We start from the raw sequence: 12,024 nt of genomic DNA on the forward strand, positions 1-12,024 counted from the left end.
TATTCTTCTGTTAGCTCTGAACTCTAAACTAGAATTAATAAGACCCAAATATATATGAACTAAATAGAAATGTGCTCACAAAATAAAAATAAAAAAGCCTAAAAGCCATGAAATAAACTAAAACCAAACCAAAAATAAGCATCAAATTGAAAAAATGGTAAAGAAATAACAGCTAACTTTAAATTGTGTAACTATAACCTCGGCTCTGACATCTGTGGTAATGTCATTGTTTTGGAGCCTCATGCTGTTCCACCTCAGATCCTTCACAGACCCTCCCGACCCCCTGCAGGACACACACAGAGCCAATCGGTCTGTAAATGACACAGTTAACAAGACGAACTCACTTCATTCTCCAGCGTTTTTACTCAATTACCAAGCCAAGATCCTGCAGGTGGATCAGACAGTGCAAAAATCAAATAAAAATAAAAATAATAATAATAATAATAAATGCACTTTGGGATTTACATTAGGATTACACAGTAGATATCCCGTCAAGCAATTTTGTGCTCAATACAAATCTAATACACTCTAAAAAACATGGGGTTATTTTTTTCTACCCAAATCTTGGGTTGAGGCATTTTGGGTAATTTTATTTTATTTTTTTCAGAATCTTGGGTAGTTTCAACCCAGGTTTTTGAGTCAAATCAACTCACAGCAAGGGCTGACTGGAATACCACATATTATACTAATTTGTTTAATTGCAATGAAAATAGTTTAACATAAACGCAGATTGCTTGCATTTTCAGATGATTAAAATTTGATTTATGCTCATAGCAGCCCTTAGTCAGACCTTTCTGAATTTTAAAACTTCTTACTACCACCGTTTGTACACCTGTGATCACAGCTGCACATCCCCCAACGTACCTCCGTGACACCTAGTCAAAACAGCACAATTGCTGGGTCATGTTTCGCAGGCATTTTTGGATCAAATTAACCTATTAATTAAGTAAAAATAACCAATTATTGGGTAGAAAAAACAACCCATTTATAGGGTTAAAAATAACAACCCAATTACTTGGGTAAATTTAACCCCCGATGTGTTCTGTCCCATATTTACCCAGCGGTAGGGTTAAAAACAACCCAGTTTGGGTTATTTTTAACCCTGTAGATGTCCACTACCTGACAAAATTCTTGTCGCCTAAGTTTTAGCAACAACTAATAATAACTTATATATATATATATATATATATATATATATATATATATATATATATATATATATATATATATATATATATATATATATATATATGTATGTATGTATGTATGTATGTATATATATATATATATATATATATATATATATATATATATATATATATATATATATATATATATATATAAAATAAATATATATGTCTGTATGTATGTATGTATGTGTGTGTGTGTGTGTGTGTGTGTGTGATGTTAGGGATGTAACAATATTGTAAATACCGTCATACCGCAATAGTAATTTTTTTTAATATTACCGTAGGCGCATGACTCAATAAAACTATATTTCTCAGAAAAGTTTGCTTAGGCGAATGAAGCAAACGGGAGGTAGCGGGAACTACAATTCCCATCAGCCTAGGCGTGGCCATCATCCTTTGCAGTCTGTTGTTACTACAGATCCAGTAATGCGGAAATGGAGTGTGCTGCTAGTAGTGGGGAAGAAAAAGCTGGAAATGATCAAACCTAAAGCGGGTTTTAAATCGGATGTGTGGAAGCATTTCGGTTTCTTTCTAAAAAGATACGAAAAAGGAGAAAAGGTGACAGACAAAGAAAAAAACCGTATGCAGGCACTGCCAGACTGTGATGAAATATAAGTCGGGGAATACGACTAATAACAGTCATGGGGACTGCAGAACACAGCACTCTTGTTAGATTGATGCAGACATTGACTTGTACCGCAAAGAGATCTTTATCTCACTTATGGCTTGTCCTCTCAAGTGGTGAAAAGACAATGCACAACGTTACCCACTGCTGTCAACCTTGGCTAAATCATATCTCTGTCCCAGAAACCTCAGTCCCAAATGAGAGGGGTTTTTCTGTTGCAGGGGACATGCCCAGAGATCCCAGCTTTTACCAGAATATAGTTATAGGATAATTTTCCTTAAAACCCATCTCTATCTAAGTGAGTGAGTGATTAAATGTTGAATGTGACGAGTTTTCAACTATACTAAATTGAAACTTAATTTTTTATATGGTTTAATTGTGGTTTATTATGGTTTTTGTTATTAAAATTGAAAAATTGAAGTTCCTGTTTCAAAACTTACAGATAGATGGCTGATTTGTATGTCATTGATATGTTCAGTGCTAAGGTAAATAAACACTTTTGGCACTTTTTTCAAGTCTTTTCATTAGTTTGTTTTTCCTGTAAATTATTCAATGAATACCGTATCGTGCCATTCATACCGAGGTATTATCGCACCGTGAAATTCTGATACCGTTACATCCCTAATATATATATATATATATATATATATATATATATATATATAGTAAGTGTTGTTCTGAATTGTAAAGCACTTTAGTCAACAAATTTAAATGTGCTATAAACAAAACAAGTCGTTGTTTTAAACACTTGCTTGCTGAAATGCAGCAATTCTAAAGGCATGTTTGCTTCTTCAAACTAAGATGCCATCAAAACGGTGCCCAACAGGTCTCCATCATTTACACTGCCAGCAGCAGCTCTGCTTTACAAAGGTGCAAGAGAATTTGGGTGGTGGTGTTAAAGACGGGGGGGTTTCAGTGAGGCACCGTGAACGTGCAACCGAAGAGGAGTCCCTCGTCCTTCTGCTTGGACCACAGGGGCTGGGATAATCACATTAGTGGAAGATGGGAAGTAGACAGTGGCGTGAAAGCCGGGAGAGCAATGGCACGACTAATCCCGTTACAGCCGCGAGAGAAAAGAGCGACGCTGCCTCTCTGCGGAGGCTGAGAAAAAACACACTTTCCCAGGAGTGAGTTCACCTGTATGGTAACACACACAAGTTGGGTCTTTTGATGCCTATTACGAGACAATCGGCACTTGGCACGTACCACTGCTTTTTCTCTTTTTAACACACCACCCTACCCTCCTCCATATTAAACACTGTCAGTGTACAAACAAAACAACACTAAAGCAAACAGGCATTCCTAAGGATCCTCTTTTTGACTCCCTGCTGGTGAAGACGTTCCCTGCAGGAGAGCTGGATCAGTCAGGGAGGGGGGGGCGGCTCTGCCAAAAACATAGGACTAGCTTTATCTGTGAATTGTTCCTGCACCCGAGTTCAACCTTAATGCAAACTTAATACAAGAACGGGACAAAAGGATGTGCACTATAAATCCGATGCCCTGCTGAATTCGCTGGCAGATGGCCCACCATCAAGGGCAGACTCAGAATAAGGGGGCATTTCACGGGGCACGTCCCGCATCCCTCCATGTGTTTTTTTTTTTTTTCTTCTTCAAGATCTGTGCACATAGCAAGATTCCTGGGAACACAAAACGTCAGATCTGATCCGTCAAAGTCTTTAAGCTCTTTTCTGTCTGTCTGTCTCTTGTCTTCCTGGATTGCACTGCTGGTGTTGGCGCAGGGATTAAGCGGAGTGGTAAAATAGTGATTTAATGAACTTTGCATCACTTCAAGCGCGGTTGCAAGTAAACAGGGCCAGTGGGAGATCGCTATGGGAACTTTTCTTGGAAACAGGGACGAGGGCTTACGAGGCTATGGGCTTTTAATTCGGCTCAAAACTATTTCAAATACTTGAAAACAACAGAGTCGGAGTGTGAGAAAGAGTGTCGCCGGGAAAGACAGACCACCAGGTGTTTGTGTGTGTGTGTGTGTGATGCAGACAGTAAACAAAACAATGCAACAATGCATCCGCTCGCCAGACTGCTTCTCACTTTGTGTGAAGTGAATTTCCACTCACTGGCCACTTTATTAGGTACACCTTATCAGGTTAGACTCCCTTTTGCCTTCAGAGCTGCCTTAATCCTTCATGACAGAGATTCAACAAGGTGCTGGAAAGTTCCTCAGAGATTTTGCACCATATTGACATGATAGCATCACGCAGCTGCTGCGGATTTGTCAGCTGCACATCCATGATGCGAATCTCCGGTTCCACCACATCCCAAAGGCGCTCTATTGGATTGAGATCTGGTGACTGTGGAGGCCATTTGAGACCAGTGAACTCATTGTCATGTTCCAGAAACCAGTCTGAGATGATTTGCACTTTATGACATGATAGCATCACGCAGTGAATCTCTCATTCCATCACATCCTAAATACTCTATTGGATTAAGTTATGGTGACTTTGGAGGCCATTTCAGTCATCCTGCTGGAAGTAGCCATCAGAAGATGGGTAAACTGTGGTCATAAAGGGATGGACATGGTCAGCAACACTGCTCAGGTAGGCTGTGGTGTTGACAAGATGCTCAATTGGTGCTAATGGGCTCAAAGTGTGCCAAGAAAACATTCCCTTCCCTTGGTAACTAACTAAAAACCTTGTAGTTATCAAACGCCAATACGTTTTATGCTATTTAAGAAACTTTATTCTCTACATGTTATGTCTTAATATATTGCTACAAACTACTAATATATTAATAAAAGTCACTTTGTTAAACTGCTGAGTTGCATTTCTAACATCAAAAGTCGACAGAGCAGTCGGCGCCAGTGGTGTAGTGGTTAGTGCTTCGACACACTTCGATTCCGCCTCGCGGTCCTATGCCGATCCTTCCCCTCTCTCTGCTCCCCATGCTTTCCTGTCATTCTTCTCTACTGTCCTATTCATTAAAGGTAATAACCCCGAAAAAAAAGGTAGACAGAGCAGAGATCAAGATCAAATAATGCAATTCATAACCATAAATAAACAGAAAAAAGCTGAATCTGTTAATTAACGAACATTTTTACAGTGTAATGCTCAGCTTTAAATCAATAATTCTGCTTAAATTCGACATAGTCGCTTGACTTTTTACATTTTTGAGTTCTTCTGTTGATTAAAAATTAAAGAAACATTCTTTCCATACAATTCAGACGTGATCAATACAAAAATAACACTATTATAAAGTCTAATCTGAAAACAAATGACAACTACGTTGTATAGTTGCACATAATACAATTAAAGTCAGAATTATTACCCCCTTTGATATTTTTTTTTTATTAAATATTTCCCAAATTATGTTTACCAGAGCAAGGAAATCTTCACAGTATGTCTGATAATATTTTTTCTTCTGGAGAAACTCTTATTTGTTTTATTTCGGCTAGAAAAAAAGCAGTTTTTTAATTAATAAAAACCATTTTAAGGTCAAAATTATTAGTCCCTTTAAGCTATTTTTCGATAGTCTACAGAACAAATCGTTATACAATGACTTGCCTAATTACCCTAACATGCCTAGTTCACCTAATTAAGCCTTTAAATGTCACTTTAAGCTGTATAGAAGTGTCTTGAAAAAATATCTAGTCAAATATTATTTACTGTCATCATTGCAATGATAAAATAAATCAGTTATTAGAAATGAGTTAATAAAACTATTATGATTAGAAATGTGTTGAAAAAATCTGCTCTCTGTTAAACAGAAATAAACAATAATTCTGACTTCAACTGGAAATCTTCCATCACATCCAAACTCATCAGAAATTTGTGACATTTCTGTAATTGTATGAACATTTCGCACTAATGCCACTATTGTGGTTTGTTAACTTGTCCCATTCATAAGCTCTACAATGCACCGACAGTGGGTTTGAATTATTAAAAGGTTGTAATCCCCCACCATTGTGCATTGACAACGCTATGTTTTAGGTCTTAAATCAGCAAGATCTTCAATAGGGAATATCCTGACCTCTTCTTCTGTCATTTTAACAACCATATATTGAGTGTTTAACTGAGTCAGAGTGCAATGAGTGGGCATTTTAAATGGACAATGCAATGAGGGAGGGGGGGAATCATGTTATGTTATTAAACCAAAATCACATTGGTGTGTCTTGAGGTTAAGACGTCAATCAAGTAACAAATAATACAATTTACATCAGGATAAGATACTTAAAATTGTATATATATATATATCTATATATGCAGTTGAGGTCAGAACTATTAGCTCTCATTTGTATTCTTTTTCAAATATTGGCCAAATGATGTTAAACAGATTCAGGAAATTTTCACAGTATTTCCTATAATATTTTTTCTTCTGGTGAAAGTCTTATTTGTTTTATTTCGGCTAGAATAAAAGCAGTTTCAATTTTTTAAAACACCATTTTAAGGTCAAAATTGTTAGCCCCTTTAAGCTATATTTATTGTGATTGTCTACAGAACAAATCATCAATATATTTACATTTACATTTAGTCATTTAGCAGACGCTTTTATCCAAAGCGACTTACAAATGAGGACAAGGAAGCAATTTACTCAACTATAAGAGCAACAATGAATAAGTGCTGTAGGCAAGTTTCAGGTGTGTAAAGTCTAAGAAGGAAAGCATTAGTATTTATTATTATTATAATTATTTTTTGTAGTTAGTTGAGGAGTCAGAGAGGTAGTTTCATATTAGTAAGGAAAGTGGAGACTAAATAGTTGAGTTTTTAGTCGCTTTTTGAAGACAGCGTGTGACTCTGCTGTTGTGATGCAGTTAGGGAGTTCATTCCACCAACTGGGCAGATTGAATATATTTAGATATATAGATTTTTATATGATGACTTGCCTAATTACCCTAACCTGCCTAGTTAACCTAGTTTAGCTTTTAAATGTCACTTTAGGCTGAATACGAGTAACTTGAAAAATATCTAGTCAAATATTATTTAGTGTCATCATGGCAAAGATAAAATAAATCAGTTATTAGAGAGTTATTAAAACTATTATGTTTAGAAATCTTCTCTCTGTTAAATAGAAATTGGTGACAAAATAAAAAAGAATTAATAGTTAACAGGAGGGCTCCTAATTCTGAGTTCAATCATATACAGTTGATATCAGAATTATTAAACCCCCTTTGGATTTTTATGCATTTTTTAAAATATTTCCCAAATGATGTTTAACAGAGCAAGGAAATCTTCACAGTATGTCTGATAATATTTTTTCTTCTGGAGAAAGTCTGGTTTGTTTTATTCGGCTAGAATAAAAGCAGTTTTTATTTTTTTTTAAAACTATTTTAATGTCAAAATTATCAGCCCCTTTAAAACTATTGTTTAGAAATGTGTTGAAATTTTTTTTCTTCGTTATACAAAAATTGAGGAAGAAAATAAACAGGGGGGGCTAATAATTCAGGGGGTTGAATAATTCTGACTTCAACTCTACATATATTCAGAAATCGTTTTTTGACTCCGTCAGGGCTTTTTAGTTAACAGTATGCAGACTCTAAAAACTCTCAGAAAACCTTATTATCGCTCATACTAAAGTATTGACGACATCATTTATATAAATAAAAGTGTCATTCACCGACAAAGCATTATTAAAATAATTTATTCATGGTTTCCAATGCAGCAAAAGAAAAAAGGCAGACACTGGACAAGAAGAAAAAGATTGTGTGTTTATGTGTGTGTGTGTGTGAGTGTGTTCGCACTGAAAAATTTTTTTTCTGCAAAATTGTTGCAAACAATTTATATTGGCTGAATTTAAACAAATTTCGTTTAGTAATGTTCAACTTAATTTATTTGTTTTAATTCAGCCCAAATAAATTGTTTACAACTACTTAACATTTTTTAGTTCGAATCAACGTAGCCCTATATACATTTCTGGAGATTGCGGATTATGTAGCCAAATGTGCGTACGGCTGCATTTCGACTTTAAAAAGAATGCTACATGGCGGTATGACAACGTTCCTCTTTGCGTTTACAAGCTGCCCGCTTACCTCTGTGTGGACATACCAGTTTGTCCAGTGGCTCGCCTTGTACGTTGGCGGACTTGAGACGCAGAGAAAAGTTGACCACGACGACGGGCTTCGAGTCTGGTGAGGAACGATTCCAGAAACCAAAAAACAGGGTGAGAATGTGGTTAAATCTGAAAACGTGGTAAAAATCAGGCGAGTGCTTTTCTTTTTCTGGATTGCTTTTGAAAACACTCTCTGTTGGGTTTAGGGAAGGAGAAGGGCGGATCAATCGGTGCTTTCGAAAACACTATTGGTTGGGTTTAGGGAAAGAGGAGGGTGAGTCAGTCAGTCAACAGGAGCCTCTGGTGGATTTACGTGAGAGGTACGAATAGCACTCGTGAGAGAAATTTGAGATCTAAAAAGCGTACACAGCGCCCTCTGGCGGATTAGCAAAAACTGCACACACAAAAAAAAAAACGTAGCTCCTGGCACATATTTGCCGCTGTCCAGATATGTATACAGCAGTACATTTTCAGAATAAGCCTGGGTTGTTTTTTAGTGTGTGTGTGTGCTAATGTGATGTAAGTAAAACACACAACTGAGGAAAAAAAATAGCACAGAAACCATTATAAATAAACAATAATTGCATTAGCGGATCATTCAATTGAAATAACATGGAAAAAATATAAAAGCACACGCTGCAACAGCACTATTGCAGATCTTACAAAAACATTGATCAATTAACTTTAGTGTGTTTTTTTGTTAATTTAAAATACTGAATAGTAAAAAAAAAGCAAAAAATTCTGGCCACACTTTACAGTAAGGTTGCATTAGTTAATGTTATTTAATGTATTTACTAACATGAGCAAAAAAAGAACGACACATTTGATACAGTATTTATTCATCTTTGCTGATGTAAATGGAAATAAAGCCTATCATTGGTAGTTTATGTTAACTCACAGTGCACTAACTAATGATAACAAGCATAAATAAAATTAAATTGTATTTTAATAATGCATTAATAAATGTCGGCCTATGATTAATACATGCTGTACAAGCATTGTTCATTATTAGTTCATGTTAGTAAATATGTTAACTAGTGGTTCCCAAAGTGGGGGTTTCGGGACAATGAGTGGGAATCACTAGGTAACTTCCGAAAATCAAATTAAATTTATTAAACTATTAGAAGTATTATATTTTATCCATAACTTATAGAAGATAAAAAAACAGATGTTAAGAGTTACATTAAAAAAACAACATGCAAATACAAATCCTTCTGCCTTTTGATTTATAATTTATTTGTTTTGTTTTTTTCGCATTGGATTGCGACCACTGTTGTGATTACGTTATATTAAAGACAAATAAATAGCGTCAGATAGAGCATAGGGTTGGGGGATGTCAACAAATTTGGCATCGTACGATGTCTAATGTAAAACATCGCGCTGGATGACGGCATTGTTGTTGTAGGTGGCAGTTAATGAAGTGTTTATGAATAATTAATTAATTCATAACAAATTAAATATTTGTAGCTTAGCGTTTCAACTACCTGGCCCGCATGGTCTTTGTTCTACCCATAAACAAATCATAAATAAATAAAGATAGGTTACACACAAATTGCCACCTGTCAGTCGCTTCTTCCGCAGGACTCTGGCATGGATAGGCAGAGTGATCTGTGTCGTTATAATGTCGACAAACTTGGTTGGTAAAAAAGGTGCACAACCAACAGGAATCAACCAACAGTATCTGAGGTTTACACTAAAATGACTAAAGTACAAGCTTGAAAGCAAAAGATTGAAGCAGTGTACTGACGCCGTGACGTTACCTGACAGATTCAAAAGACTGAAGAGTTGTAAGATAGAGACAAGATTGATTAAAGATCACATTTAACAACTATAGTGAGATGCGATCCAGCGGTTCATCCTTGATAAACTGTCCAACGTGCACTGCTCTCTGGGATTTTGTGCTCAAAGCACCCGCTGACTGCTGGAGCTCAGACGTGCACATATGCCTGTGTGTGTGTGTGTATGTGTGTGGTTTTCAGTGGTATAGTGTTGATGGAGAGCTGTTCAGAAAGGCTAGATGAAACGCCAGTGTGGACGTGGATCATTTTCATTCAAAAATGCCATTTTAAAACGAAGATGTATTAGTGTAAACGGGGCCTGCGTCTGTTTTTCGCAAGCAGGTTGCTGCTGCAATGGAGCGGAGCGGAGGATCGCGATGCTGGCTGAGCATCATGATGTCTATGGACCCAACCTTAAAGACTGATTTATACTTCTGCGTCAAGCGCGCTTGTATGCTCCGGCGCAGCCTGCGCGTGGACGCATAGCCCTCGCCACCTCTCAAAAAATTTAACTACATGTCACAATGACGTGTAGTGCAAGCTCTGTGATTGGTCAGCTTGGTAGTGCTGATGAGTGTGGGCGGAGGTGAGAGCCGTGCGAGCCCGATGGAGCGAGTGTTTATAAGTGTGAGGAGCTCCAGATAGAGACTGTTGCTTTGTGTTTACCTTATGATTAAAGTTGATGCACGTCTGCCGATTCCAGCCTCAAAATGAGCGAGTTTGAGCCACTTGTACATTAAGGTAGTGTTCAGAAAAACAAAACACCAGCGAAGAAACTCGACACAGAGGAACATAAACACCTACTGCCAGCTAGTGTTTCAGAAGTGTTATTGCAAAGCAACAGAAACAGCACGCAGAAGTATAAACCAGGCTTAATGCAGCAGAATGATTTTACAGCACCAGATTAAACTTTCTTACACCTTTACAACACTCATGTACATTAAAAATAAATACATTATAACCACTTCAGAGTATATTGATGGTATTGAGCAGTGATGTAGTCCTAGAAAAAAAGGTGGTGTACTATTACACCTGACACAAATTTTAAATAAAAGTAGGCAAAGAAACGACGAAAGTCAATGTTTCTTCGATTCATTGGAGATTATTTATATATATATATATATATATATATATATATATATATATATAATTTTTTGTTTTTGTTTCATCAGTTACCTGTATATGGGCCCTATCATACACCCGGCGCAGTGTGGCGCAAGACGCGGCGCAATAGTCTTTTGGTAGTTTCAGCTTGGCGCAAGAGTCGTTTTGAGGCGTTGTGCTACGCTGTTTAAATAGCAAATGCATCAGCGCTCATTTGTGCGCCCTTAGGCATTCTGGTCTAAAAAGGAAGGCGTTCTGAGGCGGACCGCTGGCGCGTCGCTATTTTGAGAAACTATAATAGATTTTTCATTAGACCAAAACTAACCCGGTCTAAACTCCAGCGCAGAGTTGCGCCTCGCTTACACACTGCTTAATACACACAAGATAGCAATAGGCAAATATCTTTACATATGAAAAAATGTAAATATTAAGGATATATATAGGATATAATAAGAATAGATATAGGATATAAATATAAAGGATTAAAATATTACGAAACATATTATTTTCTAGCCTACATAAATATGAAAAATCACTGCTTTTATGTCTTCATCTCGGGAGGCTTTTTAAGTTCATTCATAACAATTTGCTTTTGTATAATGTTATTATTATTAGCAGTATTATTTATTATATCCATATTTATATTTGTTTTATTAAAAACAACCTCAGATTTGCCCACCTGTCAGGTTTTAGACCATATGGGGCACAGCAGGTGTATTTGGAAATAACTCAGTATTTTGACCACACTTGGTCATTAATGTTCATTTATTCGTTTGCTAGAAATTAGAACTGAATTTAGAAATAGTTTTGAAACAAATCTTTGCGCTTAACAAACGAAATTAATTATTTATAGGCTAATTGATCACTGTGCCTAAAGGTTTCCCTATCCAAGAGCGAAAGTGAAAGTGATCCATTATCTTTCATTCTCACGCAGTAGATGCTGTTTAACAGTTTTCTGTTAAAAACTGTCAACTGTTAACTGTTTGCTTGTGAAATGCTCATTTTTCCACTTAGACTTACTTTGCGTCCTGTAAATAGCGAATGCGCTCTTGGCGCGACGCAGCTGGCTCTTAAAGGGAATGGGAGATGAGACTCTAATTGGTTTATTCTCAAAACACACCTATAACTCATTAAGAAAATAAACTCAACCCTTTTAGCCCATGCGCCTTGGCGCAAAGCGCATTTTCCCGTCCGTAAATTAGCAAAAACACGTCCTGACATGCCCTGAAAGCGTTTGTGCCCTGCATTTTGCGCTCTGCGCATGGACCGTCAAAATAGAGCCCTTTAAGTTAACTCAAAAGGGCCTGTGCATACATGGAAAGACAGC

The sequence above is a fragment of the Danio rerio genome, chromosome 5 (assembly GCF_052040795.2).
Source record: "Danio rerio strain M-AB ecotype USA chromosome 5, GRCz13ab, whole genome shotgun sequence".
Lineage (NCBI taxonomy): Eukaryota > Metazoa > Chordata > Actinopteri > Cypriniformes > Danionidae > Danio > Danio rerio.